Source organism: Thamnophis sirtalis, unplaced genomic scaffold (genome assembly GCF_051295495.1).
Source record: "Thamnophis sirtalis isolate CommonGarterSnake01/CBP01778 unplaced genomic scaffold, rThaSir2_p1.2 scaffold_8, whole genome shotgun sequence".
NCBI classification, from domain to species: Eukaryota; Metazoa; Chordata; class Lepidosauria; order Squamata; family Natricidae; genus Thamnophis; species Thamnophis sirtalis.
The window spans coordinates 52,375,648-52,394,180 of NW_028261388.1; the positions used below are offsets into that span (position 1 = coordinate 52,375,648).

At 37.8% G+C, this 18,533-nt stretch overlaps 1 protein-coding gene across 4 annotated transcripts in view; it reads left to right on the plus strand.

The window, feature by feature from the left end:
- The window catches only part of DYRK1A (dual specificity tyrosine phosphorylation regulated kinase 1A), a 138,837-nt gene that overhangs the window by 51,027 nt on the left and 69,277 nt on the right, over positions 1 to 18,533 (plus strand). Inside the window, exon 1 of one of the 4 annotated variants that reach the window (XM_087721657.1) lies at positions 1,105 to 1,120. The exons of the other annotated variants lie outside the window; for them this stretch is intronic. The gene's annotated coding sequence lies outside the window, so the exon portion shown is untranslated. Of the gene's footprint in view, positions 1 to 1,104; positions 1,121 to 18,533 lie in introns of those variants that run through there. 4 annotated transcript variants of the gene reach the window in all.

Consider the following 18,533-nt stretch of genomic DNA (forward strand, 5'->3'; position numbering starts at 1 on the left):
TGGATGATACACAAAAAACAATACAGTGCCTAAAAGTTTTGAGTGATTTATAGAGAAACTTCAAAAATTCTTAGCCAAAATAAAAGAAATAACTTGTTGGCAGAAGTGATATTCAGCAGGTTCTGACAATTCTGGAGAACCGGTAGCGGAAATTTTGAGTAGTTTGGAGAACCAGTAAATACCACCTCTGACTGGCCCCACCCCCATCTATTCTCTGCCTCCCGAGTCCCAGCTGATTGGGAGGGAATGGGGATTTTGCAGTAACCTTCCCCTGAAGTGGGGAGGGAACTACTTTCCAAGCAGAGGGAAGACCAGTGGGAATGCAAGGCCAGGTACCAGTGCCTGAAGCAGTGGTGGGTTCCGGATCCCGTTGCAACTGGTACGGTTGCAACGGGGCCCATTATCCACCACATGAACGCGTGCAGCACACTCATTCGTCCTTACCTCTTGTGATGCCTCTGCGAGCCTCCGCGACATTCCAGCTGCTTGGTAGAGTGTTGTGCAGGCGCCGTGCGCTCCATGCGTGTGTGCTGAAGTGCCGAAGAGCTGAAATACAGATAGGGCAGCCGGGTGGGCTCCAGGCAGGCACTGGTACACCCGTACCAAGGTGTACTGCCTGCAACCCATCACTGGCCTTGTGGATTATCTTCATTGGCGGTTTTTGATAACTTACTGAGATTGGTTTAAATGACATTCTGTGCCACAGTGTTTCAGTGAGAATTCATCAAATTCATATCCCATAATTTCCAGACATTTTTCAAACTTCAAGAGAAAATGCTATACTAATGTACAAGTTTTATATTATATTGAAGAGTTTCTCTTGATCTTAAGTGAAGCAGGTGTGTACAGTTATTCTAAGTTGTCAATAGTTATAATAGTACTTACAAAGGAGCGACTGAATATGTCTTATTTGGAACAGCATTTGTGATCGTTCCTTTTGCTGAATATATTCAGCATTAATGGGTTTTCCATTAATAATGAAATCTAATTGTATAAAATCCTCTATCTTCCCACTCCTTGTATTGAACAAACTTATTCTCGTGCTTAAAAGAGGATGATCGAGGAATGGGAGAAGAGATCAGGAGCCAAGGATTGTTTCCATCTTTTCAAAACTTCTAAAGTAAGTTTTAAGTATGAATTTGTAACAGTAAATATTTCTTAATATCAGGAGGAACAGCATAAATTTGACTGATAGGAAGTCCAGTGTTAATGGAGTACACGTCCTTCGAATGTTATTTTATTTCCTAATAATTTTCTTAATCTTCAAAGCATGAAAATAATGTTTCAGTTTAGCAGACTTCTATCAAGCTTTGGTTATATTGCACAGTTGCCTAATACTAGATTCTTAAACTATTGCATAAATTTGGGGATTCTATGCTATGTAGGAAATCAGGTGTTGGGAATTGATTTAGGAGTATTTGTAACAAGAAAAATAATATTAGAGTAAGAATCACTTTTTATGATCTATTTTGTTTAAAAAGAATCCACATCTTATCCGTTTATATTAATTATTGCTTGTGCCAATGAATATAGTTAAATTTTTGACATGCAAGGTTGCTTAAAGTTTGGAATTGCAATCTTGTGCCTCTTTAGTGAACAGTGAGCACAGGTAGCCATTGACTTACGACCTTTCAGCGACAGTTCAAAGTTACAATGGCACTACAAAAAATGAACGTATGACTAGTTCCTAAATTATGGCCCCATGAGCATGTGATTAAAATTTGGGTACTTGGCAGCCCACACAGTTACAACTACAGGGGTGCTTTAACTCCCCACACCATTTGCCAATCTTCCCCCTATTTTTGCCTTTTGAAGTGCCTTGCACTTTGCTACATACCTCTACAGCTCCCTGTAGCCACTGCCACCTGCTGCCTGTAGCTAACCTTTATTGCTGTCTTCCTCCTGCTGGCCCAGAGTCCAGGCACTGAGTGAAGGTGCAGCTGTGAAATATATGATAATGGAAATGCTTGCTCTTGGATTCACCACCTGCAAATTTTTGCCCCTGGAAATGCACTCACTGGGAAGTGTCAGGAACAAGAAGAAGATTAAAAGCTTAGCAGGGGGCAGCAATGGTATCTCCCCCAACTTATGCAGATTGCACTAGGCCTTCCCACCCCCTGCAGCACTCCCATGCTCTGTACGTAGGATTACCACTTCTTCCCACCTAATGAACTGCGTATCTTGGGGTTATGACCACAATTAGGATTGCTGGCACAGTTGTTTCTATGTAATGCAGTCACATGATATCTCACTTTATGACCACATCACTTAGTGATGGAAATTCTGGTCCCAGTTGTGATCTTAAGTCGAGAATCACCTGTAATACTTATCATGCTGTTGTCTATTCTTTCTATTCTTTCATAGGAGAACACGTTAATTCTACTTGTTCAACAGAGGTTTACAAAATTTTAAGATGTAAATGTAGACTTTAATAATTTTACTAAACCTGATATATTTTAAACTGATTTATCTTTAGAAAAGCTCTTTTTTGAAAAAGTAATGTTTAAATTACTGATTTTTGCAACTTACTAATATGCTACAAGAAATTTTTAAATGATGGTTCCCATAATTCTGGGAAGTTCACTGAGGTTCTTTTGTTTCTTAGTCTTAGTCTTTGGGAGATAGAAGGTGCTAGACTGAATTGTTCATCTCAGTTTAATTCAGATATTTGGAGAATTTGTGAGCCTGTCATTTAAGTTGGAAAAACATTGTGTTACTGTAAGAAATCAAGTTTAAATAATCCAAATACTGGTTAATTAATAATTAAATCCTCTTTCTTAGTATTAATAAGTTCATTCTGTCATTTACTATATGTAAATTATAATTATAATTTATAACAAATGTAATATTTAATGAATCTGAAACCAGCACCATACCTTTGGAAAGTTTACTCTTTCTTTCTTTCTTTCTTTCTTTCTTTCTTTCTTTCTTTCTTTCTTTCTTTCTTTCTTTCTTTCTTTCTTTCTTCCTTCCTTCCTTCCTTCCTTCCTTCCTTCCTTCCTTCCTTCCTTCCTTCCTTTCTTCCTTCTCATTCATATGTATGTATGTATATAGACTGTATTCATGTACATATGCAAATTATTTGATTAATAATTTTTTATTGTTTTAGTGCCTTAGTAAGTAAAATGTGTACATGTTTCAGCTACAAACGTTTTATTTCATAATACCATAAGAGATGAAAGAGTCAATTTAAGCCATCAAGTCTGCATATCTTTTTCAGTGGAAGACTGAACTGAGGGTTCTATCTTTGTTATGTTCTTAATGGCAAAATGTAAAAAAAATGTATCAAAAGGGTCACTGAATAATTTACTTAGATGATATGTGAAGTCCTATTAGATATAAGCCATGATAAGTGCATTGGATCTTTTTTGATCTTCAATTGGTGTTGATGTATAAATCTTTATTTTAAACCAGTAACTGTTGCTTTCCTTATGTAGAAATGTGCTAGTTTTATCTTTATTGAATTTGAAATAGTAAGTAGTATGCATATGTGTTTTCAGCAAAAATGAAGAGTATGTAGTATATACAAGTGCACTACAAGATAATTCAGGTGGTAATTACTACTTAGAACTAAGTGTTAGGTGGAGGAAGCTACCTTCTGACTCTTAAAAAGTATTCACTGCTGGGGATTCATGGGTTTTGTTTTTGACTTAAAACAAAATGATATTTTGGAACATTTCAAGGTAAATTGTGTTTTATTAAGACTATCTATCTGTTCTATGTTCTATTAGAACAAATGTCACAACATTTTGAATGTCATGGCAACAGATTATGGGGACTCTAGTTAATTTTTTTAATGTGGCTTCTAACCTTCACCAATAAATATTACCTATCTGAAGTTATGGTTTATTTCTACCTGTGGGGCAAAATCTTACAATTAAAGTAGTAACGTCAGTGATTTCAGAACAAAACTATGCAAAATACTCAATTCCTATTATATTTTGTTGTCTTTTCCGCTACTTTTTGGGACTGTCTGGTTTGTCTCTGCTTTGTTTTTATAGCTGATTAGCTTTTTTTTTTAACTATGAGAACTTTTTTTCACAAGAAGTGGGCACAGAACCTGGGCTGGAGTATCATCAAAAGAAATCCAAACTTCACTACTTCAGAGGAGTAGCAAAAACTCTTCAGCTGAGTAACATTTAGCATTAAAAGTGTCAAAGGGAAGGAAAAAGATTGGTTGGTTCATGGGTCCAGAAACCATCTGAGCTTGGAACTGAAGCTTGGTCTACACAGGTTTGATGATGAAGTTCAGACACTTTTTTCTCTGACATCCTTTATCAAACAGATCATCAATTGTGTTTTCTTTTGTGCATCATGATATTTTACATACTATGTAGTTCAAACTGCTTCTGTTATGACTTCTGCCAGAATTTGCTTATACTAGAATCTATAATTTGAAAACACCTCCTTCCTTCCTTCCTTCCTTCCTTCCTTCCTTCCTTCCTTCCTTCCTTCCTTCCTTCCTTCCTTCCTTCCTTCTTTTCTTTCTCTAAAAAATCAGTTGAGAATTTAGCAGAATCAGAATCAGTAGAGAATTCCACATCCCTCTCTCACTAATGTGACATACCCACTCCACTCACACAAGCGGAAGGGGCCTGCTACGGATCTTGAAATAGAATTGAAATAGATAGGATCAAGGAGAAGAGCCTTTTTCTTGTGTGGACCCATCCCTGTGGTATACACTACCATCAGAAGTGAGAACAGTTCTCTGCATTTTGACCTTCTGGAAGGGTATTAATTTTTTAATTAAAGCTTTCCCAGTTGGCTCACTGCTGAATGTGGCTGAAGGGACAAGAAGACCTCATCTTTGCCATATCAATCACTTAGCTTTCTTCATTTTGGTTTTTAATAATATTTTAATCTATGTAGTTATAATATTTTGATATTTTAATTATTTTTTACTTGTGTTATAATTTATAAGCCATACAGACTCAATTTGTAGGAGAGATGGATGGCATAAAAAATTGATAGATAGTAATAATAATAATTCTTGGGTGACTTGTCACTAAATATCATTGGTACAGTTTCTGATAATCCAAAGGATAGAAGAAAAGTGGTTAGGATTCTAGGTGAGTTCTAGGTTGCCTGTGAAGGGTATAACAAAATATAGTATAATTGTAAAGATAGAAAATTATATTGTGCCCTTATTATTATTAACAAACTTCTCATTCAATATTGGAAAGATAAATTTATACTCCCAATTATTGAGTGCACTGAAGTTCTTATGTATCTTGTGTCATATAGTGGCTTGTGGAAATTGATGGTATATAAACAGAAATAATGTTACAGATGTATAACTTTTGTGTTGTTCTTTCTATATCATGATTTCTGTTCTGTTTATTTAATTAAAAGCACTGGAAAAAGATAATTATGTCTTTAATCCTTATTATGGGTTAAGTTTTTTGTTTATAATGAATTTGGTAAATCATGCAAGATTAAAAGTGACTTTATTGTATTAAATTCAACTTGTTTTTCCGAATTTGTTGTCACTAAATCAGATTTGCTTATAAGCTGTCATGAATAGTTGGTTGAACATTAAGCCCATGTTTATATCCTTAGTTAGAAAAAAAGGTTAAAAAAATTGTGGCCAGTATATTTGGAAGTTATTAGAAGAACTGAAGTGGCAGATAATTTAACTTGCTTCCAAGTTTGCCATCGTGCTTAACTAAAAGTATTTGGATATTTTATATGTAAATTTTAATTCAGTCATATGACAGTATTTTGATTATAGTCAGAGATGACAGACTATGGAATGATTGGAACTTGGAATGTTGAGAGAAGTCTTAGAGCAGCTGGTAAGGTTTTAAACATACTTCTATTTTGAACTCAGCATAATAATAGTTTGTTATTTTCATATTTATTAAAATACTGTCAGTTTCAGAAGAAACTATATAGCAGTGTATTAAAAGTTCTGTATATTTTATACACAGAATATAGACTCACTGGAGAAGAGCCTAATGCTGGAAAAGATTCAGGGCAAAAGGCACAGGGCACAAGAACTAATTTTACTGGATTTCTGCCTAGTCTGACTCATGCTCTAAAGAAGCAGTGGCACACCTTGGACGTCAGGAGGGCTCTCCGCATCTATGCCAAGCGGAAAGCCTCCTTTTGGAGATCAGAGTCCCTATTTGTATCTTTTCAACCCTCTACATTGTGTAATAAGGTCATGGCATCAACAATAGGCTGGTGGATATGGGCATGCTTCGCCAAATCATATGAACTTCAGGCTCCAGGCAAATCCGCTCTTCTCTGAACGTGCCATTGAGAGGGAGGTAGTTCCATCTCCCAAGTTATTCCTAGATGCAGTGGACCTCCCCGGGGTCGGGACCTTTCCCCATGTCTTTATAACTTAGGCACTGACCTATCTAAAGCCCTGCAGGCTCCCATAGTTGACCCTCGCCTGTGGCGGCCTTGTCAGCATCATCTGTCATGATGGGTCTCCAGAGGAAGCCCTCCGGCTAGAGGACAAGAGGTCAAATCTTAGTAAAGGATCACCAGGCTGTCTCATGGGCGGTAAAAGCTTCCACGGCGGCCTCCTTTTTTAACCAAGCTTCATTACTCTGGTTAAAGCAGCTACAGGAAAGGATCCCCGACACTAGGTCACACCAGGACATCAATAAATTAAAGGCTGTAATGGAATTCTCAGCGGATGCCTCCCTGAATGCAGTGAGATTTACATCCAAATCCATTGCCTCTTCAGTAGCGACCAGACATCTTCTCTGGCTCTGTCAGTGGCAAATGGAGACTTGCATCTGCCCCCTTCACCAGGGAATGGTTGTTTGGGGATTCCCTAGAGCCTCTCCTGATTGAGTCTTGGGACAAGCGCAAAATTCTGCTGTCCCTTTATCGAAATGCCGAGGCCCATCCTCTGCCTTATTTTCGTTGCTCACCCTTTCAAGGGTTGGATGAGAGATTCAACCTCCCCCATCCACAGAGACAATCCCCCCCCCCAGCCAGAGTCAACGACAGGACAGATAGGAGCGGCCAGCACTTCGAGGTCGCCCCTTTGCTTCCTGCAGTTCTTCGACTTCTAGCCAATAAAAGTATTCTTACACAAGTGAGGATATTAGGGGTTTTCCTTTATATCACATTTGGGAATTATGCAGAGGATGATTTAGAAGCAAGGTAGCGGACAGAAGCTGGTATTGAGGAATCCTTAGAATATAGGCATAGGAAGACTCAAATCCATGTCCTACACATCTATTGAATTCATAGGGCAACATTTGGCAAGTCACTTTTTTGCATCCCAACATGTATAACACTTTTGTTTGTTGAGAAACAAAGAAATTTGAAGAGGAAGAGGAGGAAGATACTGGTTCTTGGTTGTATTAGTACTGTAATCACAAATAGGCTCTAAGTTTATACAGTAATTTTCAGAGATGTGAAATTAATTAGTTCATCTGTTCCTTTATTAGAGCATTAACATCTTTGTGAAACTTCAACGTGAAATTAATAAAGCCCAACCATTCAAAGATTCTAGGTGGTTGTATGCTTTTATATCTAGTGGAATTTAGATTACGTTTGGGAATTATACCAGTAACTATGTTTGAGTTTGGATTTCACACATTGTGTTTCTGATTGATGTCACATTCTTTGTTGCAATAAATTATCCTTTGGAATGAGAAAATGTTGATGTGCCAATAAAAATGTAAATTATAAGACAGTTGGGTAGAACTGTTGCAGTTAGTTAAACATTATTGAAGGTGGTCTTTAAATCTTACATAATTATAACTAAATCATTGCCAGGCAAATATGACAAGAGTGAAATCCAGCTAGGTTCAATTCTTTCTTTGCTTACACCTAAGAGCCAAGGTGGCGCAGTGGTTAAATGCAGCACTGCAGGCTACTGCTAGATCAGCAGGTCAGCGGTTCAAATCTCACCGGCTCAGGGTTGACTCAGCCTTCCATCCTTCCGAGGTGGGTAAAATGAGGACCCAGATTGTTGGGGGCAATATGCTGACTCTCTGTAAACCGCTTAGAGAGGCCTGAAAGGCCTATGAAGCGGTATATAAGTCTACTGCTATTATTATTGCTAATAGACAGAATCTTGTCAGCTAGAGCTATAATCTTCTAACCTAATAGATATACACTGGGAGATTCTAGGATATGGCTACTCTTGAATCTTTTCCTCCAGTTTGGGACTGCACACTCTTTTATTTTGTGTGTCTCTGGACTGTATTGAATCCGCCTTGGGAAGGAGTGGTGTGATTGGCGAGACACCCCTCCACCCCCTTCTTCTCCAGTTGTACATTCTATCTCATCATTTAAAGCTTGGAGGTTTTTTTGGAAAGGAAAAAAGCTTTTAATTCATGCTCATGGGAGAAATGAAATATGTATTATTTATGTTATACTGATAGTCTGTTCCAAATCAATTAACACAGTGTTCATGGCAGATCTTCCTTGCATAGCAGAGTTAAACAGCTCTAAAATTGTGAAGTGCTTTAAAGTTGAAATATAAAATATAAATTAAAGGTTTAGAGGTTAAGAGCAAATTTTAATTAGTTATAAAAGAAAGATATAACAAACATGGTCAGTCTACATATCATGTGAAGTTGTTTCTAGCATAAATTTATATTTACAATTTCAATTGGGTTTCTTAAGAAGAAAATGTAACTTTGTTACGCTCTTCTGGTTCTGTTGGAATGGAAATAGTTTGCCAATTATATTGAAAGTAATGATTGCCATTTCTTGAGAAGGGGATGCAATTCCCAAAAACAAAACAAAGCAAAAAACAGACTGGTAGAAAAAGCTGGGACAAGCATTAACTGATAGTGCTAGATTCAGGGGTGGGATCCTACCGGTTTAACAACCAGTTCACTGAGTGTGTGCTTCATGTATATAAAAGGAAAGACACAAATTAGATGTAATAAATATAGTTTTAATACTTGCATTATTTTTTATAATAATGTATTGCTACTTCTGATATTTTGTGGATTTTTTGATTGGAGCTAAATGATTATTTTTGGTAATGTTAAAAAAAATTATTACTGGAATTGGAATTTGACTCTGAAAAAACAGAAATAGGGATTTATTTAAATAGAAATGGAGATACAAATATAAAATAAAGAGTTCAAATTGTGTGTAAGAGTACAGTTTTAATAATTTTGTTGTTATTTCTGATATCTTTACTGCATTAATCTTTGCTGATTAAGGTGGAGAAACAGAGATGGGCCTCTAGGGAATTGGTTGAGGTATGAAATGAAGAGGGTTTTTGATTGCATTTTAAAACCTAGTGATAAGTTGCTAATAATGTTAATTATATTTGCGGGAAGTTCTTTTTTTCTATCTTTTTTTCTGCAGCTTAAAAATACTTTCAATATATTATGTAGTTGAATTTGTTTTAATAATAGTTTTCAACAAAATTATTGAAAAAAACCAAACAGCAAAACTACAGTAAATGGAACAAGAATAGGGTCTTCACTTTCTCTTTTACTATTTATTGTTACTTTGAGAGTTCTATCAAACATCTTAAAAGTGAGCAAATATTCAGGATCAAAATTTAAGGGTAGGAATACAAGATGAAGTGCTAGGCGGTCAATATACAGTAGCAGTAGTAACAACAAAGCTCCATATATATGATGATGTAAGTAATTAAAGACTTTAGCATATAAAAATTAATGAAAAGAAAACTACCAAGGCACTGAAGCTCTGAAGAAGATGACAAGCCAGCTGTGAGAGAGCAAAAGGCTGAAATATATAGGACTTCACTTGACTGGATGTAACAAAGACATATTTCAAAATAATTACAACAAATTATGAAAGAATTAAAACTCCTAGAAAGATGAAAAAGTTTAAAACTTTCTTGGCTAAGATTCACTGCGATAACAAAATGAATATTTTACCCAAAATGAACTTCCTATTACACATGGATTTGATTCAATTTCAGATAAAAATCTACATAGTTGACAAATTAGTATACAGAAATGAAAGAATAAGGGTAAAATTCACTCCAACTGTAATTTAAGAAAAAATTGGTATATGAGTCTACCGCTGATTACCACAAAGCATAATATCAACAATGTTGGAAATGCCATAACAAAGAAGGAATATTGTATTGCATATAATTGCTATGTTAAAAATGCCTCAAAGGCATAGGAAGGGAATATATCATAATATTTTTTTAAATCCTCCAAAAAATTCAATTTGAATTGAAAATACATATTATTATAGGGATAATTCCAGAAAAATGAAGATTTCATCATTTACTAAGATACAGATAGTCCTTGACTTACGACCACAATTGAGCCCAAAATTTCTGTTGCTAAGCAAAACATTTGTTAAATGAGGTTTGCCCCATTTTACAACCTTTCTTGCCACAATTGTTAAGTGAATCATTGCATTGTTAAATTGGTAACCCATTGGTAACCCAGTTGTTAAGTGAATCTGGCTTCCCCCCTTGACTTTGCTTGTCAGAAGTTTGCAAAAGGGGATCACGTGTCTGTGGAACCTGCAACTGTCGTAAACATGAGTCAGTTGCCAAGCATCTGAATTTTCATCATTTGCTAAAAAGGAAGGTCGCAAGTGTGAAAAATGGTCACTTTTTTCATTGTTGTTGTAACTTTGAATGGTCACTAAATGAACTGTTGTAAATCAAGGACTACCTGTATATGTTGATGCAAAAACAAATTTGTCATAACACTGTAATAGAGAAACCTATGCAAAGATAATAGATTGGGAATTTAAAATAATTAGTTGCAATAGCAAAATTGACAAGTATATACCCATAGAAATTTAACCAAATTCAAGAAAGAATAATTTTATAGTTTCTGTGATTTAAAACACAAACCAGCAGCAGTCCTTAATACTTAGTGTAAAGTATAGATGTCCAAATTGTGGTCAGCAGCCAGAAATATAAATGAAAGGGAGAAAATGTGTTAATCGAAAGTTTTTTTCGTAATACCTTTATACTATATTCAGTAGTTATTCTTTTATTTTCTTTCTTTTTTATTTATTTGTATTTATTTGTATTTTATTGGTCTTGTATGCCGCCCACTCCCGAAGGACTCCGGGCGGCTTACAATAAACAAAGGAAGGGGATAAATAGACAAATAGACAAACAACAATTTAAAATACACAACATTCATAGTTACAGTGGGGCTGGCTATTTCAACAACCCCACCAACAGCCTGCCGGAGCAGCCAGATCTTAGTGGATTGAATGCCAACTTGTTTATATTGTATCATTTCCCATTTTCTTAGCTGTAGACATACAAAATAACTTTTTCTTTCTTTCATTTCTCAATACATGTTTGTTACTGTTTACTTCTTTTATGTTTGATGTTTCAATCATTCATATGCTGTGTTAATCATATGATAAGTTTATAGATCTTGACCTTTGTTATCTCTCATGGCTTTGGTTATTCAAGGTTTTATTGTAACATTATTTGGTATTATTGAGAATAGAAAGATGTATGTGTTTATCCAATTTTAAAGAACTGTCCTGGTAGAAAGCACAATTTCTATCTGACCAGGACCCTAATATATTTTTCCAGGTTGCACAATTTTGTGCTATAAGATACTTACTATAATAACATATTTTATGTAGTGCTACTGAAAAAGGACTGGTTAATTGCAAGTTAGGTATAAGTGACAAAAATGAATACATAAATTTGTGCTCCTTTGTTCATTTTGGTAAAATAGAAAAAGTTAATACATACAAATGCCGATTAAAAAAGTGAGAGGAATATACCCTCTCATCCTATATAAGAAACGAACGAGAAAAGAAAAATAGCTGGGAATAAATCTGCGTGTTGCTCTTTATGTGGAATTGGGAGTAGGATATTTCAGGTAATGATTGAAGGTTTGTCTATGAAAGAGTGAATGGACAAATTTCAAAACAAGTATGGGTTGAGAGGAAATGGAACTTGAAAATACGAGTACTTGAATGATCCCCAAGAAAAGGTAGACAAATTTAAAGAAGAAAATACAGCATGCAGCTTGGTGTAGGGACATTGTTAGAAGGACAAAAAGATACTAAATTTTATAGCAAACATGTAAAATAGAGTTAATGAGATGCCCTTTTCTGTGGCTTTACTTAGGTTTCTCCAGCATTCTTTGTCCCAATCTTTATATAAATGTAATAGAAGATTGATGTGTACACACACACACACTTACTCACTCACTCACTCTGTATACAATTGTTCATAGAATTTAGGAACTACTGCATATTTGGAATATTTTTTGCTTATTAATTATTGGTTCTGCTTTCTTCCCATTCATAGGAGAGCTTACTGTTATTTTTTCTTTAAATATTTCTTGCATAAATATATCAATGAAAAAATAATTCATAATAATAATTGATATAATTCTGTCAGTTTTTAAAAATATTTTCTTGCAATGTAATACAGTATAGTTTGAAGTTGTAAAATATATTTGCAAATTAAGAGATAAGAGTAAAATTTCTAAACTAAAGTTTACATCTAAACTTCTAAACTAATGTATACATCTTAGGAGAAAACATTCCATATTTTGATTTCATTTAACATTTCATTTAATAAGAATTTTAGCTTTTTTAAAATTTAGACTATCTTTCTATGTGGTCATTTAGAGTCGACTCTGACTCAATAGAACATAATCGATTAATTCATCACAGGTAATCCTTGACTTAACCACAATTGAGCCCAAAATTTATGTTGCTAAGTGAGACATTTGTAAAAGTTTTACCCCATTTTGCAACCTTTCTTGCTGTTGTTAAGTTGTTAAGTGAATCATTGCAGTTGTTAACTTAGTAACCCAATTGTTGAGTGAATCTGGCTTCCCCATTGACCTTGCTTGTCAGAAGGTTGCAAAAGCTGATCACATGACCATGGTAAAGGGCAATTGTAATAAATATGAACCAAATATAAATATTATAATAAATAATATATAATATGTAAATATGAACTGTCATAAATATGAACCAGTTGCCATGCATTCAAATTTTGACCATATGATCAATGGGGGTGCTGCAATTGTCATAATTGTAAAAAATTATCATATCATTTTTTTCAGTGCCATTGTAACTAAATGAACTGCTGTAAGTCAAGGACTATATATTTATGACTCAGATGCTGTCTTTTAGAGATCTGTATTAGCCATGATTCTCTGTGATTGTCTCAATCTAAACAATTTAGAAGATGGAAATTCTACTTAATGGAAACCAGAAATATATTGCTGAACTGATACAAAATGAGAAAAGAGTTCTTTTTAGTTTCTATAAGTCATGTTTTACAATGTCTGGATCAACAGTCCACACATAGACCACTTATGCTAATAAATAAATTAAGAAAGCTAATTAAACCCATTAAACAAAGCAAAAGCAAACATTTGAGAGTTTTAAACCAGTAGATAAATTAATCAGTTTAGCCACTTATTTTTTTCAGACCCTGTTGAAAGGTGTCAATTGCTTTCTTCAAGAAATATTGAATGTACTGCTTATTCTCTTGGATAAGGATTTCCCTGTGAAGAAATGATTATATAGAATGCAGGTAGTCTTTGATCAGCTTTTCTTACTGGAGGTGCAAGTGATTTCTCTGGCATGGATAACACAGCTGCAAGCCTAATTTAGAGTTCTTATTTTAACTATCCAATGAGGAGACTACATCTATGTTTATCTATCCATATATTGAGATGGACAGAGGCCATTCTTTATGTGTCTACATTAGCTGAAATATACTTTGTAGTAAGAAATAGATAGTTCCTTCCCCTCAATAAAAGGCGTCCTGCTTGTGGAATATCTAGTACCTTCAATTAATATCTAGCATCTTCAATTAAAATCAGACACTAATAAGAATGTGTGATTTAAAGGTGTACTAGATTTTTATTCGAAACTGGAATATTTTAAAGATATAAATCTATATAATGAGAATCAGGGTGTCATGATTACAAGTGGGGAAATCCAGACTTAATTCCCAATCTGACCATTAGATTTTATAGATAACAATGGACTAATTATTGAAGAACAACTGTATAATCTGTAGTAGCCAAAATCCATCTGATAAAATGAACTAATATTGGTTTTAAATAAAATACATTCATTTGAAAAGGTGCCTTCAAATTCCTCCTACTTTTTGGATTAGACCATATCTCAATACCCCAACCTGCCCAATGTACACCTTCTTGATCTCCTAGATGAAAAGCTGATTTCTGCCTCAGAAAAATTTCCCATTTGATCTGTAACTGATTCAGTTTTCTAGAAGGTCAGGATAAGTTCAAATTAAAAGGCAGGCAACAACTATATTTAGCCATAGAAACAGTGGAATTCAAACCAAGCCTGATGTTCTCTGGTCTTTCTCCTACAACTACAGAAGCGTGTGGGATAGTAGTCCATGCTGTTATTACCTATAATACATTAAAAATACACCCCCCAAAAGAAACTTTCATTGCAAAATCCCAAAATTAAAAATGTGTCTTTTATAGTCCAACCAAAACTGAGGGTCAGCAGAGAAACAAGCAACAGCTCTGAATTTACTAAGTCTGTAATAAACTTACCAGTAAAAATACTTTTGTTTTCAAAACTGAGCAAGCAGCAACATTTGTAACATAATTTGTTGCATAGTATACCTGAAAAATAAGAGCATAGTACAAATAGTATATAACATTACCGTTCAAGGGCTGAATATGAAGCAAAAATATTAAACATAGTTACACACATTCAATAATCAGAGAATAGTCTTTTTCTCCAGTGTGCTGAGTAGGGAATCCAAGGAATGGTGTTAACTCTGCTTCACTGCCCAGTGACTGAGTCTGTCATTTTTCATGCCTCCCTTGCCTGGTGGCCTCTTAGTTTCAACTCAGTCTTTGCCTAGCATAGATGCTTGAGGAGAAACAGCTTCACAGCAAACCCATTTAATTCCTTGGATTACCAATCAGCAAACTGTGAGACAGAAAAATCAATTATTTCTTCTGTGCGCTGCTTGGAGAGTCCGAGCATGGGTTAACTTTTGTCTGTCTGCCCAGAGACTGAGGTGTAATTTTTTTGGCCACACCTCCTGCTCTCTACTGAGTCCAGTTTTTCAATTCAGTCTAGCCCAGGAAGGACATATCCAAAGAATTTCCTGTGTCTGACCAGATTAAGTTGGACTCTCAATTTTTTTTTTTTTCTTCATAGCTATTTTTGTTTGGGAGCAGGCTTCGTTGGAGGTTTTTTCCTGCCACCATGCGTGGTTTGGGCGAACCCACCTCAGTTTCTGGTGAGTGACTGGCCCAACTGGGTTGCAAGTGGGTTGTCATCACCGACCGCCAATTTGAGCAGGCAGTCTTGGCATTGGATCCGTATCTCGGATCACGCTTCAGATGCCACGGCGGGCTTTTTCCTCGCGCCAAACAGCAATTTCCTTTTTTTTTTTCACTCGCTTTCGGTTGCCAGATTGCTGCTCACCTGCCTCCCTCGCAGATCGCTGCTGTTGTGTGGGTGGATGCTGTTCAGGTTGCTGGCGGGATTGGCACCACCATTTGTCATTGCAGCGGCCCTGGAGTGTTGGCCAGTGCTGGTCATTCTCCGCAATTCTAGATCTGCTTTGGTGCAGCAGAGCTGTCGGCGGTTTATGCCCTTTCCACCACAGCCTTTCTGATCAGCTTTGGCACCGTGGAGCCATTGTGGTTTGTGCAGTACATCAAACGTATGGCTGCGTTCCAGCATTCCGAATTGCTCTTCGTATCTTTTCAACCAGCATCCCAAGGCCATAAAGTTTTCTCTCCTACCACGGGGCATTGGCTGCAGACATGCATTACCTTCGCCCACGTTCTCCAGTCCAAACCAGTGCCACGCCATATCACCGCATATTCTACAAGAAGCACCGCCACCATGGCAGCTTGGGCGACCCAGGCACCGATAGAGGAGATTTGCAGGGCGGCAACTTGGACTTCTTTGTCTCCGTTTGTTCAGAGCTACAAATTGGACAAATTTGCTTCTGCAGAGGGGGCATTTGGGAGACAAGTCCTTCAGGACATTTATACCAGCGGAGAGACCCTAGACTCGACAGTTTCCCGCCCTAGTGACATGTAGCTCGGGTATGTCCCACGCTTGGATTTTCCAAGCAGCGCCCAGGAAAATGACCATTGGCTTACCTGAAAGGTCATTATCTGGGAACTGCGAAGGAGAGTCCAACCCCACCCTCAGGTCTATCTCCGTTATTCATTGCAGACTTTTCAGACTGGACATATGGACATAGTTGTAGGCTTGTTTTTGATTTATCATATGGACTTCGTTCTTTGACTTCTCAGCATGCAACAGTTCCATGCCTTCATTGAAAAGAACTGGAGACTAGTCAGCACCAGAGGCGTGGCTAAAAGTTTCAATTCAGTCCTGGGCAGATTGGCTGTATTTAACCCACGCTTGGACTCTCCTTTGCAGAGCCCAGAAAACGACCCTTCAAGTAAGCCAGTGGTCAATCTCAGCTGAGGCCCAATGAGATATCCCACCTAGGGAGGTGGATATGGAGGACCCCTTGCAGCTGGAAATTCTTCCATTTTGGACGAGGAACATCAGGATTGGTCTCCAGGTGGCACCATAAGGGCCCTATGTTCCCCAGCACCCTCCCTTGTGGAGGATTTTGCCCCTTTTGCATGCACTGTTTCAGCAGATAGGGAGGCAATGGGCCCAAACAGGCGTTCACCCCGAGAGGCCAAGTTGACCCTTGGCCTCGGGGTTTCCTATACGCATTTCCTCCACTCCCTCTCATCCCTAGGGTGATCAGGAATATCTTGGCAGAGGAGATAGAAGTTCTTTTAGTTGCTCCCCATTGGCCCAGGTGGTCCTGGTACGCCGACCTTGTCAGCCTCTCCGTGGCCCAGGCCCTGGAGGATACCCCAAGACAAAGTCTCTCTCAGCCCGGGGATTTTACTCCATCCAGAGCCTCAGTGGGTCCACTTGACCGTCTGGCACCTGGCAAGGTTATCTAAATCAGTGTTTTTCAACCTTTTTTGTGCAAAGGCACACTTTTTTCATGAAAAAAATCATGAGGCACACCATCATTAGAAAATGTTAAAAAAAATGAACTCTGTGCCTATATTGACTATATATAAAGTGTTTTTCCCACGGCACACCTTACACTATGTCACGGCACACTAGTGTGCCGCGGCACAGTGGTTGAAAAACACTGATCTAAATGATCCAGGCTTCCAGACGGCCTTCAACCATTAGGATTTACGACAGAGGCAAGTAGCAGCTTTGTCCATGATATTAGCAGGTGATGTCCACCACTCACTTAATCAGTATCTCAAAGTGCGTAGTTTCCTGAAAGGTGCTAAGAACCTGAGGCCTCCTGTAGTCCATCGGTATCCAACCTGGAAGCTTTCCATTGTTTTACAAACTCACTTCTGCACTATTTGAGCTGTTGAGGTCATCTAGCTGCCGGCATCTGACCTTTAAGACCTCCTTTTTCATTACCCTCACATTGGCCAGGAGAATTTTGGAGTTGGCAGCACTATCGGTAAGGGAGGACTTATGCATTATCCATTTGTGTGGGATCTAGAGTCCCTCGCTCAGCACCTTACCGTCCACATGTTCATTAGGGGTGCAACAAACTTGAAGCCTCCGGTGGTACACAGGTACCCTACTTGGGACCTGCCCAAGGTCTTGCAAGTGTTCACCGAGGCCCCCTTCAAGCCACTAAAGTTGACCAGCCTGCACTTTCTCACCTGCAAAGTAGCCCTCCTTCTGGCCATCACGTTGGCCGGATGGATTTCTGAACTGGCAGCCCTCTCTGTAAGGAAGGACTTGTGCATTTTCCACCCAACAGCATGGTCTTGCGGATGGACCCCTCTTTTGTCCCCAAGGTGAATTCCTGGTTCCATAGGGCTCAGGAACTAATATTGCCAGACTTCTGCCCAGCCCCAACTCATGCCCTGGAGAAGAAGTGGCACACCTTAGATGTCAGGAGGGCCCTCCACATTTATATTAAGAGGACTTCTTCTCACAGGAAGACAGAATCCTTGTTCATGTCCTTCCATCCTCTACACTGGGCAACAAGGTCACACTTTTGACCATGGGCCAGTGGATTCGGGCATGCATTGCCAAGGCCTAAGAACTCCAGGCTCTTCCATTGCCTAGGCGGGTGACAGCCCATTTCATCAGAAGCACAGCCACGACAGCAGCATGGGCAAAACAGGCCTCTATAGAGGAGATCTGAAGAGCATCCACATGGTCCTCTCCATCCCCATTTGTAAAACATTACAAATTGGACGCCTTTGCGTTAGCTGAAGCAGCCTTCGACAGAAGAGTGCTCCAGAAGGTACTTACAGACTTGGGGACACAGGACCAGACTGCTACAGAGTCCAGAAGGGGCTATTCTCGTCACAGGTAATAAGTCTAGTTAATCACTACACCTTCATCTAAACTGGGAGGCCACCAGTCAAGGGAGGCGTGACCAGAAAAATGACAGACTCAGTCTCCAATCAGAGAAGCAGAGTTAACAGCATTCCTTAGATTCTCTCTCAGCACATTGAGAAGGAGTGTATCAGGTAAGACCCCTTATCTGCAGGATCTGCAGGTAATGAACATAAGCTCATCCCAACCCCTTTCTTCCTTCAACCAGCTCTTATCAATGATAACAA